Here is a 12,529-nt window from a genome sequence, read left to right on the forward strand (position 1 = left end):
AAAAAAAGTACCTGGATCCTTTCAATCAGAGAAGCAGAAGCTCCACTTTCAGTTCCTCTATGAATTGTCACCTCATCAGGCTGGAGTGGTTTGTGTGTCCCAATGATTCTAGGGGCTATGTTGTCTGGATTACAGGATTATGTGGTTACTTATAAAACTACTGCTTGAGAAAGCACCATTTCATTCTGGAAAGGGTTCAAACCATATGATGTTTGTTGTTAATGCTTTGAAAAGCTTCCTCATGTGTAGAAAACACTGAAATCTTTAATGTAAGGTGGGCAATATACCAGAACACTAACAGAATAAGAAAATCCGAATTTTGCCTGTGTGACTGCAGCAAGAGTCCTTTTAAAATCAGGATCGTTGATATTTTACAAATCTGTTACCATATATTTATGATTATTTAATATATGGACCCTGTTAACGATTTAAATAAATAAAGGTTCTCTCTGGAGCCTTCATGTGTTTGGATCTTTTGGGAGCCAAAATTGTTCCGTAAAGGCATCACTTTGAAGAACCACTTTGGGAACTTTATTGTTAAGGGTGAAAGTGGTAAAAATAATTAATCAATGCTATTTATTTAATTTGCCTTAAACAACTTTTTAAAACATTTAATAGCATTTTTCAGATATGTTTGCAACTAGTTCAACATCCATTTTTTAATAAGAATTCAACAAACTGCGCACAAGATTGAGTCACACAGCTAAATTATTACTAACAAATTTGCGTTTGCTATTTGTATTTTATACAGGAAACAGGATAAATCTTAATAAATAATGCGACCATAAGAAATACTCTGCTTTGAAATACCTACGGATTGAAGTCGTCCTGAATTGTCGAGACCGTTGCTCTACAACTTGTTTCATCCTTTTTATATTACAGTTCTCGGTAATCCAACAAGTATGTCATTTACACTACCGCAACACTGAGATTTATCGTGCTTGTTTGTTATACGGGAAGAGCGATGAGCTTCATTAAAAACGTCTTTGCACCTTAAGCTATAAAGGTGAACACGCGAATGTTGCATTAAATATGCGACTAAGACCGGACATCTGCAAGGGCTAACGTGGGCTACAGGATACCCAACGTATAAAAGGTTTTTGTTCTTTGGTGATATATATATATATATATATATATATATATATATATATATATATATATATATATATATATATATATATATATATGTGTGTGTGTGTGTGTGTGTGTGTGTGTGTGTGTGTGTGTGTGTGTGTGTATTTCCCCTGATACTGTACATGCAGCCCTCATTAACTTCTTTAACGTTATCCTTGAGATTATTCGTCCACCCAATTTCCCTTCATGTCGTCTCCTATCCCCAGGTTTACGCATACTTAGCCAGTTAAAGGTAATGACAGATGGCAGCTTTTGGACAGCATTTGAGCCGAATGCGGAATTTCAGAACACAAAGCGCTGCTATACAATCTTGTGACGACCTATAACAAGCATGTCCGCCAGCCAACAGTTTCCTATAAGCCACAGGTACGTTCATCAAATATAATAACTAATCGCTAAAAATGTAGGGAAGATCAGAGCAAACTCAAAGCACTGAATACCGAATCGGTAACGTAGCCGCGGACCACCTGATAATGCGTCGCGAACCACAGGTTGAGTTGCGCTGCTTTAGACAGCTGTTAAATTTTAGTTAGGCTACATGATTTTCCGTTAAACCTCCTTTCCCCCCTTGTGGTGTTTTATCATCTGATAAAAATCCAAAAGCAGTAATAAAATGTAGATATCTGACATTAGAATAGATTAGACATTAGAATATGCACAAATTCGAATTCAATATAGATGTATCCTTCACACACACGCTGGTGTTTAAATATCCTCCCTATGTTTCTTTAACTTCGCAGGGGGTATTGTAGTTTTCTCTATTGTACATGCTAGACTATTAGGCATGTGTGCGCTGATAATCCATAGAGGGATTCCAACTGTTCTGTGTCTGATGCTTCTGGATTTATACAACTCGCCATGACCCAATAAAAAAAACTACAGCTTCAGAACATGTACAGACGATAGAACTTTATGATTACCTGAATACATGAAATGCTGGATGTGTTGCAATGAGATTAGAAAACGATGTTGATAATGGAAAGTAGAAACAGCGCTTTGGAGAAGAAAACTAAAGGGTTGCCAATTTTACTGTGCTATTAAAATATTTCTTCTTTGCATCACTCGCATTTATCAAATGCCTATTCTTTTATTAAGCAATTTAAGAGTTGGACGCACAGTTATAAGTGTGCATTTGTATTTAATTAGAAATCAGTACAAACAATTCTCCAACCACTTAGGTCACATTATTGTCAGAGCTCTTTTAACGGGTTTAAGAATTAACTATTCGTTTTCTTAAGAAAATACGCCATTATAGAGGTACGGACAGGCAGAATCTTTCTTAGCAGCATCAGAAACAAAACAAGAATTAAGCCATATGACACAAGTGTGTACACACTCACAAACGGACAGTTTGGTGTTGCCTAATAAAGTCACATGAGTGTCTTTAGGATGTTGGAGAAAGCTGGAATGCCTGGGGGAAGTCTCCAGTGTAGCCTATAAATGTACATGTGGTCTGGTTTATAATGCATAATGAATAAAAGTGCATCTATTAGTTTTTGTGTATGTGCAACAGTTCTATTAGACAAAAAAGCACCTACTTTTAAGATCTAAAATGAGTACTTTTAGAACATTAGGAATAATTATATACCATTCAAATTTTACAGTAATGGGGTGCAAAACAGAAATGGCTTTAAAAAGAGATGACATGCATTGGAGTTCATATTACTGTAGTGAACCTGTGTGACATCTGTAAATCAATTTATTTATTTATTTTTTACATAGAGCTAATTTATGTCTTTGTCATCTACGTCTACGATACACTAGCGACAGCACGCTTACAATTATTTACCGCTGCAGAAGCTGACTAATAATTCATGCTTAATCAATATTTAAAGCGTCAAGTACAATTAATTTATTTGTACATATTCTCAGACATAATTGCTTATTTTAGAAAAAAAAGTTACAACAATGACCTGAAAACATTCAGATCACTAAAAAAAAAAAAAACAAACAAAAAAAAAAGAATCTGTTTTACTTTGAAAGAAGTGTGATAATAGCTGATAAAATGTATTATATTTTAATAAAATTTTGAATTAATACAAAAGTTCATTTAAAAATCATTACATTCATATAACAAAATAATAAAAAGTAATAATGACACCTACAGTGCTTATTTTCCATTACACAAGACTGAATGTGAGTGAGCCAAGCGTACCCGGTGATGAACTGGCACCCCAATACCTAGTTTATTGTTGCTATGTATTATAATATGTAAGCCATTTAAATATTTTAATGCAAAATGCTTCTAAATATTAAATAATAATTCAAATATTTTTAGGGGTTTTCTGGGGTTAAAATGTTAAAAGGTATTGAATAACTTCATTAATATACTTAAACATATCTGTAACTCAGAGAAGTTTTCTTTAATTTTATGAATTACTATCTCTTTTCTCCCTTTGGTTTATGACTATGCTGTAGGCTGCAAAATTAAAAACTGTTTTCTCTGATCTAATTTTCTTTTTCTTTTAGTATATCAATATATTCTGAAATTAGTTTACTTTTTTCTAGTATTTTTCCTATAGTTAGTGATCTATTGTTTTATTTTTGTTCTTAGTTTTCATTGCTTGTGATACTACTACTACTACTACTACTACTACTACTACTACTAATAATAATAATAATAATAATAATAATAATAATAAAAATAATAATAACAACCATAGTTTTAACCATATACAAATCATGAGCAGTATACAATGTATTGCCATTAAGGATGACAATGTTTCATTGTCTAATATAATTTTACAATTTTGAGAGCTGTCTTGTTTATTAAAATGTAAACTTAAATTTATGACATGTAAATCTCTCTTTTATGGCAATAATATAATCCAGATTAATGTACAATTTATATGCTTTCTTCAAGAAATGACTAAAGAAACTAAATATTAAATAGAACTCTTAAGACACGCAATGTAGTATCATAGTGTATGTTTGAGGAGTAGATTATAGAAAAAAATGACAATTTAAAGTTTGAACATTGAAAATGATCAGAGAAATTACAACCAATTGCTTTATTATATGCCTTAATTAATTAGTTTTCTAATTCATTAAGTTTACTTACAGTACTTTCTATTATTGCTGCTCAAACCACTTCAAATGGTTAAAATAAAGGTCTTCTGCTTCCTAGAAATGGTAAGTAGAAATAGAAAAAGTAAAAATACTTAACTTTAAAATAAACCTTCAGCTCTCGCTCTCTCCACCCACAATTTCCGTATCACAAGTTACCCCACAATGCAGTAAGCTTAATTCTGTCACAGTAATTAAGAGTCAGTAATTCTTAGTCTGCCTTAAAATAATAATAAAATCCAAAAGAATTGATTCTTGTAAACTGTTACATCCATTATTAATTTTAAATTTGTTTTATCATTAATATCATTTACAGTAGAGCTTCAATAAGTCTTTATTAAAACAAATAACTAGGGGGGTTTAGTCAACATCCAGGTGTAAGTTACATGGAAGGAAATAAATGAAGGCTGTAAAATGCAACTACTTTAATAGCTGAAGCACTGCAACTGACTCAAATCAAATTTAAATGAAAGTTTTAATTTAAATACTTGGAAAGGAATCTCTATTTCTTCAGAAATAAGTGTTGAATTGCCTAGATAAAAATAAAGAAATTGGCAAAAGTAATTTGTTTAATAGTGCCCAGACTATTCAGACTACACTTGCTTCAAAACAGACTCCCACATTGATGTTTACTTGATTATGTTGACATTTTTTGTAAGTCACTTTAGTAAAACGTGTCTGCTAAATGAGAAAATGTAAATATAACTCTGACCAAAATTAAATGTGCATGTGAGAATAATCTTCTGCTGACACACTCTGGAAATCCTTTTAAATAAATAATTCTCTTGAATCAAGCCCCACCGTAAACCCATTATTCTGATAACAAGTTAAGAAAATGGACAGATACATAAAGCTGTATGATCTTTTTACCTGATTAAGTCAATTAGCTCTCAATATTCAGGTCCTTCAATGATGATTTTATCATTGCAACCATTTTCTATCCACCTTTTTGGCCCTTGAGTTTAGACTTCTCTAGGCCTCATATGTTCTATCATTATGTGAGGAGAATATTTTTGTTGCAGTTTACAGGATTGTAGCTGATTCTTGCAGATTAGTCTTAAACTTACAGTGTTGGTTAACTTTGTGATATTTATACGCACAGAATCCTACTCAGTGACCCCAGTTCAAACTATTTGATTGCAGCTTGCTTTATAGTTTATACTGTATGTTAATGCTTTGAGGCTTTTAGCTTGAATCACACTGGATTTATTTGCAAAACAGTATTTCAGACTTTTCTGAAGTCAAGTCAAGTCAAGTTGGAGAGAATGCACTGGTACAGTTTGTTGCCGCACCCACTACATGACGAAACAACTTGGGATCCCGGTTCTCAACCCCCCAGACAGATACGCAGTCCACTCCCACCCTCCGGAAATGACCCTCTATCTGGCGCAGCCAGGTGTTATGTGGGCAACCCCTTGGCCTGGCCTTGTAATGATTTTAGGTTCTACTTATTTAGATATTTGTATGTGTGTGTTAAAGATTTGGGGCACCATTTGGCGAACCGCATGTAATTGAATGTTAAAAATTTTCAAAATAATGTGTGAAGTATGCAAAACGTCTTCTTCAGACTTGAGCAATTGACTTTCCAAGCTGGTGGTTCTTCTGGTCAGTTGGTAACAGGGCAAGGAATCCAAAGCTGTCAATCTTCAGGTCTGAAGCAGGAGGAAAAGAAAGAACATTATTACACAGCGCCATCCCTGAGGCTGGAGGAGAATTACCATTACCAGACTTAAACGGTCTCCTAGGCATACTTGTGTGACTATGTATGTGTATATTTATATATATTATAATGCTGTAAACTGCATTTCTTGATCAGTGGTTGATGACTCTATCTCAGTCCCCCACCACATGTACCACGCCCTCCCTTATCATTGTGTTGTGTCAGAAAGTACAGCACATGTCCTGTCCAGATCTGGGATCAAGATAGAGCACAAAAATTGTCATGGAGACAAGAAACACAGTTTACAGCATTCCATGCAATGCATGCCCAGCAATATACATGTTACAAACATCTAAAAAACTCACAACATGTATACAGGAAAATCATACAGAATCAAATATTCACACATGGTATTAATCCCAGGCATTATCTAGATCTTATCCATTTTGTGGCATTTCCACAGCTGTGTAAAGTTGTGTCTTGTGGACTCAATTAAAATGCCCATTTCTATGAATACTTACATGGAAGTGCAAGAGTTTTGGTTTTTATCCTTGCTTAAGATTTCTTGTTCTAGGGTTACATTGTCAAATATTTTTTACATTTTGTCTAATTTTGAGAACTTTTTTTTCTAGAACAGAACATTACTACTTCCACTTTCCTATGACATTTATTTGCTATAACTTTCCTAATAATGTAAATTTGTACACACACACACACACAACAGACTCTTATTGTTTTCGTATAGGGCTACATCTGCAAAGGAAACAGGTCAATTGTTAATTCAACGGAAAGAAGGTAAAAGACACAACATTTTTGCTGTAACTCTTTCATCAGATTTGCAACTGAGAAGAACAAAGCGGGTAACATATAAAGGAGAGGAAGGAGGGAACACAGCAAGGACAGATGAAAGGAGAAAACGTGAGAGTAGGTGAGAAAAAGTCATTAGAGATGAGATTAAAAAGTTAGTCATTAAGACTATATTATTGTTGGTTTGTTTCTTTACTGGTTCATGGTGTGTTTTATAAAATACATATATAAATTTCACCCACTTGAACTACCTCAGTTATTGTAGACAGGTGTTACATTTCATCATCTTTAAGGATAGATGTGTGATGCAAGGTTTAACAAACCCTACAATACTCTTGATTTCTGTGTCTTTATACGAGTGTTTAGAGTTCTGCCAGAGTATGACACCATCTCCAGTAGTATTTCCATTAATATTTCCAGTAGTATTATTGTGAATTTCCCATTGGGATTAATAAAGTATCTATCTATCTATCTATCTATCTATCTATCTATCTATCTATCTATCTATCTATCTATCTATCTATCTATCTATCTATCTATCTATCTATCTATCTATCTATCTATCTATCTATCTATCTATCTATCTATCTATCTATCTATCTATCTATCTATCTATCTATCTATTTCTTTCTGTTGACTGTGCTTATCTATGTACCTTGTAGTTGCTACACTTTTGCATTGTAACTATTGTAGGGACCCTGAATTGTGACTGGTTGTTTAGAAGTGCCGGGAGACGCTGCTCTTTTCACAGCTCAGTTCAAAGTACTTTACCAGTCACAAGATGTCCTGCAGTAAGAGCCTAAAAAGTACATAAATAATTACAGTCTGGGTGTGGACAACATTGTTCTAACACAGCAGTAAACTAGATTAATAAAAACACTTCAATATACTTTCAGTGCTGGTGAAGGTCATGTTGGCTACATGCTGAGGAGGACAGACCAGGTTGTCATGTTCTCATCATATTCTGGGGTGGTTCCTGGCACACTACCTAAGGGACTCACCCTGGGGCCGTTCTAAATAAATGCTCAAACCACCTGAACTGTGTCCTCTGCATCTGAAAAAGTAGCATTTCTACTTTACAATCCACCCATATTGCAAAGCTCTACACCTGTTCATAAAGAGTGAGCCCAGCACGCCTATGTATGAGCCACATTTTGCCACTATGGACCTATGATCTCACACCTTTGGCTCCTACACAGAGACATTAAAGGGGTAGTAGGCTGACAGGTAAATAAATAGCTTAATGCAAAGTCTGAGCTTATTATTCATAACCACACCTTGCAAAGTAGGGCCATAGTCAGAAACATATTCAAATGTAATAAATATTTTGCTCAAAATAATTTTTTCCATCATTAACAAAAATAACAAAAGCCTTTGCATGTTTAAAGTCATTTGTATTGATTTATTATATTTTTTATTTTACTTTGTGTTTTGCTTTGGTTGTTTAGCACATCTACCAAAGGTTCCTCTCCTACAGTTTTTTTGTTCTGTTCATCTTCTCTCTCACTGTCATCTCCTTCATCAATTTTACTTGCACTGCAGAAATCAGACCTTTCTGTTGGATTTCTGTTTCCATCGCCTAATTGCACTGCCATTAACAGCTGCTGCCATTGTTGTTTCTGATTCATCCAACAAAAATTTCCAATCTTGTTGAATAATAGTGTGTTTTTTTCCACATTAGTGACTATATATCATATGTTCCATATTTCTGCCTTTTTGAGTTAGTCATCTCTTCTACCCATGTGACCTCTTGTTAAGTACAGACAGGATAAATGGTGTGGTGGTTTGTGCTGCTGCTTTACAGCCCCAAATGCTATATCTGCCATGATTTCAAAAAGTACTCCAGTTTTCACCAGCACCCTTGCACTTGTGTGTTGGCTGATGGGCCACTTTGGATTTCATGTACAGGCCAAGCATGGCTTCACTTTTATTACATATTAATATACTGTGCCATTTATATTGATCTACTGTCACAGTTTACCCTGCCTCACACACCTGAAAAAGCAGCAAAAATGGGGAAAAAGCTCCAGATGCCTCAAAGTGCACCATTCCTCTTTTTCCCATTATTTTTTTTTCTAGGGATAATTGAAAATATTTGGTAGGAACACACCCAGTTAGAAATTTGGAAATGCCTTGGCGATCACCAGGCCCAAGAAGGTATACAGTATACAAAGATGTAGATTTTCTCCTCTGGTCAGCTAACGGGAACTTCATATAAATGGAGTACAGTACCAAGGACTGGCAATTCACTTCTTGTACCCTGAGAGGAACTCTGCCCCATATTGTACCTTGTATGCAACATCACCGAGTATCTCCATCCCTGTTAGCTAGAGTAAATGAAGGGAAGAAAAGACTGGAATACCAGTGAGCTTGTTTATGTTTAACAACTGTGTGGACTGAGTAACAAAGAGCCTCTGTTATCTCCAAGAAAAAATATATGATTTTTGTTCTTTATAGTACTGAGCCAAACCAGTAATTTTCAGTTCACTTAAAGTGCCATAAAACTGACAATAAAATTGTTTTGAAGATGATTTTGCAAATATTGAATCCAAAACTCACTAAAGATAATTTTGTTTGAGTTTTAAATATTTTTTGAGGGTTGCAAAAAATGAAATACTGCTCCCTCTGTGTTTACTTGTGTTCTTTTCTGCAGTTGCGCTACATAATGTAATTCTGACCACACTGATAAAATCAGCTCTGTTCATGTCTCTTATTCACTTCACTGCACACTTGTGCAGTGCATTTTTTAAAAAAATGTGACATTCTGCATATTTTCCACACAAAGACACACTAAAGTGTACCATATTCCACACTACTGTTTTTTCTCTCTGCTGCAACCACCCTTCATTACCTAAGCATCTGTTCCCATTACCTAACAACTGCCTTATCCTAGCTGAGAATATGTGTACTTCTGCTGATTTTTATTATTTTCACCAGAAATCTTTATTTAAATACTAAATGACAAGTAGACACAGGTGGATTTCATGGATGAAAACACAAATTTCACTGGAGGTAAAGTGCAATTTATTTTTACCTTTTTTTTAGTAGTAGTTCCACTACTAATTCATTTCATTTCACTTATCACAAGTTATGCATTGTGACTTGACTTTTACTGAATCACTTGCTTCCAGAGAAGGAAAATATATTCAATGAGTATTTGTATAGGTTAGTACAGCGCCCCCACACATTCAGCCTGTATTTATTCTAGAAATATGTGCCCCAAAATTGCACTGCACATTTTGTGGGTGACTTTATTTATTTGAATGTTTATACTTGATTAATATCCTGTCAATATTTAATATTCTTTTCATTTGCTACACAATGGCCCTCATGTCAATAACTAATCTGAGGTTCATGTCTATTGACAATCTGGACAATAAATAGAAATGTTTTGATGTCATGGAAACTTGTTAATAGAACTTCTTAATCTTGAACACCTTGTAACATTGGAGGCCACTGTGGGTCCTGTGGTTAATCTTCACACGGTGAGCACTTTACATCCTGGTCTGCCTCTCAGACTCTGTTTGCAGCTCGAAGTTAGTCATGGTTTTAGACTGTTTAAACCTATGGATCCTTTTGATTCCATGAGAAAAACTGCATGGTTTGAATTTAAGGAATTCAATTTTAAGGCACATAAGAAATGTAATAAGTGCATTTTTTTGTGAAGATTCCTTATGCTTACAAATTGATAACTTATAAAATCCTTCATGAACAAGGTAACTTGGGCAAATAGATTTTGAGGGATTGTCTACTGCAGAAAGTGTCAGACTATTGTAATAAGACTGTGTAATATAATAATATTGTAATATAATTGTGTAATGTCAAATGTGTATGAATAAAGGTACACAGAATAACTTCTGTTTCTCCATACTTGCAATTTTTTAAAATTATTATACAATTGAAATTTTATATTATTATAGTGAGGGGTCAAAATAAAGCTGAAAAACTCCTTGTATCATCTGACTAATGAGTTTTAGAAATTATGTTGCTTTTGCTTGCACTTCTGTTTTTTAATTTCATACACACTTTGTCCAAAGTGCACATAAATGATTGGCTTATTACAGCAAACCATAGGTTTTAAAATTAGCTTAGTTAAATTTAGAACTGAAAAGGAAGTGTCTTTCACCATTAATGTATTAACTATGTACCAGGAGTACAAATAGTTGCCTAAACTTTATAACTAAACAGATTTTCTTTTTGTTCTCAAATTTCAGATGAAAATCAATTTTTTAAAAACGTTCTGCCTCATTACAATTCTGCCTTAATTAAAATGTTAAACTACTAATCTGAGGTATGCTTGAAATTCATAGTTTTTTTGTCAATAATAATGTATCACATAATACCCCTCTTGCCACCTAGCCTGGTTTCACAAGCTCAGTTCCAGACAAAAGTTACAACCTTTGCTATATATTGTGAGCACAGGTCCGAACACCATCAGACAAACACCACTTCTTTATAAAACACACGTTTATTCTCAGAATAAAGTCCTCACAGCACACAGTGCTCCCAGCATCAATCACCCTCCACACGGGCCTTTCTCTGAATGTCCGTGGGCCGCCTTTCCTCTCCTCATGGGAGCTTTGTCCTGCTCCCGCTCCCGACTCTAGCTCTCCGACTGTAGGAAGGCGCCCGGGGCACGTACTGACTGCCTCCCCGTCCTTCCAGGCATCCCAGCTGTATCTGGCCCCCAGCCTCCTGTGACAATATATTTTTATATACAGTGTCAATTTTATATACTGTAGAAACTATTATCTTCTGATTTTCATAACTCTCTTTTTTGATCAAGCTACTTCTTCTAGTTGTGCAAGAAAGACACAGAACAGTGGATGAGAACTTTTACACTTCATACTACCCAAAAGGTGAGCAGTTTAGTGTACTGTAGTGACCCACCTTACCTACAAGGTTTCCAGTTTTTTTTCCCAGCTATGTCACCCAGAGCATGTTGCTTAACCTGCTTGTTGTTGAACTGTAAACGGTTGTACAGGGTGGTCCAGATCTAAACTATGCAATTTTTAATGCAATGCAGGAAAACAATGCAAGACAAAAGAATTGTTAGAAATATCTTGCAATAAACGTATGCAGGGCAGGTGCTGCCATCTATCGGCAACAAAAATAATTTTTTGTGAATTCTCTATGTAATAAACATAATAAGTTATAGTGTAATGAAAATTGAATTATTGCATAATTAGATCTGGACCACCTTGCGTTTTGGGGACATTAATTAAAGATGAAGGTCATGTAAAGTAAGGGTTGTTTTGTTGATTAGATTTATAGGATTGTTATTGTCTCATGTCCTGGGTACAGTGAAATTCTCCCTTGCATGTGGTACTCTCTGGCTCCATGATTAGTTAGTTTTATAACTTGAGGAGATAATCCATCCAACCATCCATCCATTATCCAACCCAATATATCCTAACTACAGGGTCACAGGGGTCTGCCGGAGCCAATCCCAGCAAACACAGGGCTCAAGGCAGGAAACAAACCCTGGGCAGGGCGCCAGCCCACCACAAGGAGATAATCTCCCCTACTTTGTTGGTATGTGTTGCACAATAGAAGATTAAGAGAAAGTTTCTCTTAATCTTCTCTATACAGATAGTTTTCCATCTTCTTTTTGTTCTCAATTTTCAGATGAAAATCAATTTTTTTAAAACGTTCTGCCTCATTACAATTGAACTCTCCTCCTTGACGGCACACCTTCCTATTCAGGAGTGCCCAGTTCTGCTCCTGTATATGCTTACAGTATATCTTCTATATAAACATTTTTAGATGTGAGCATCAGTAGGCTTTGTGCCCTAGGAACCATTCATCCATCCATTTTCCAACCCGCTGAATCCGAACACAGGGTCACGGGGGTCTGCTGGA

At 35.0% G+C, this 12,529-nt stretch overlaps 1 long non-coding RNA gene across 1 annotated transcript in view; it reads right to left on the reverse strand.

The window, feature by feature from the left end:
- Nucleotides 1-12,529, reverse strand: part of LOC127526725 (uncharacterized) — a 217,178-nt gene that overhangs the window by 189,136 nt on the left and 15,513 nt on the right. The window lies entirely within an intron of this gene.

This window comes from Erpetoichthys calabaricus, chromosome 2 (genome assembly GCF_900747795.2).
Source record: "Erpetoichthys calabaricus chromosome 2, fErpCal1.3, whole genome shotgun sequence".
In the NCBI taxonomy this organism is placed as follows: Eukaryota; Metazoa; Chordata; class Cladistia; order Polypteriformes; family Polypteridae; genus Erpetoichthys; species Erpetoichthys calabaricus.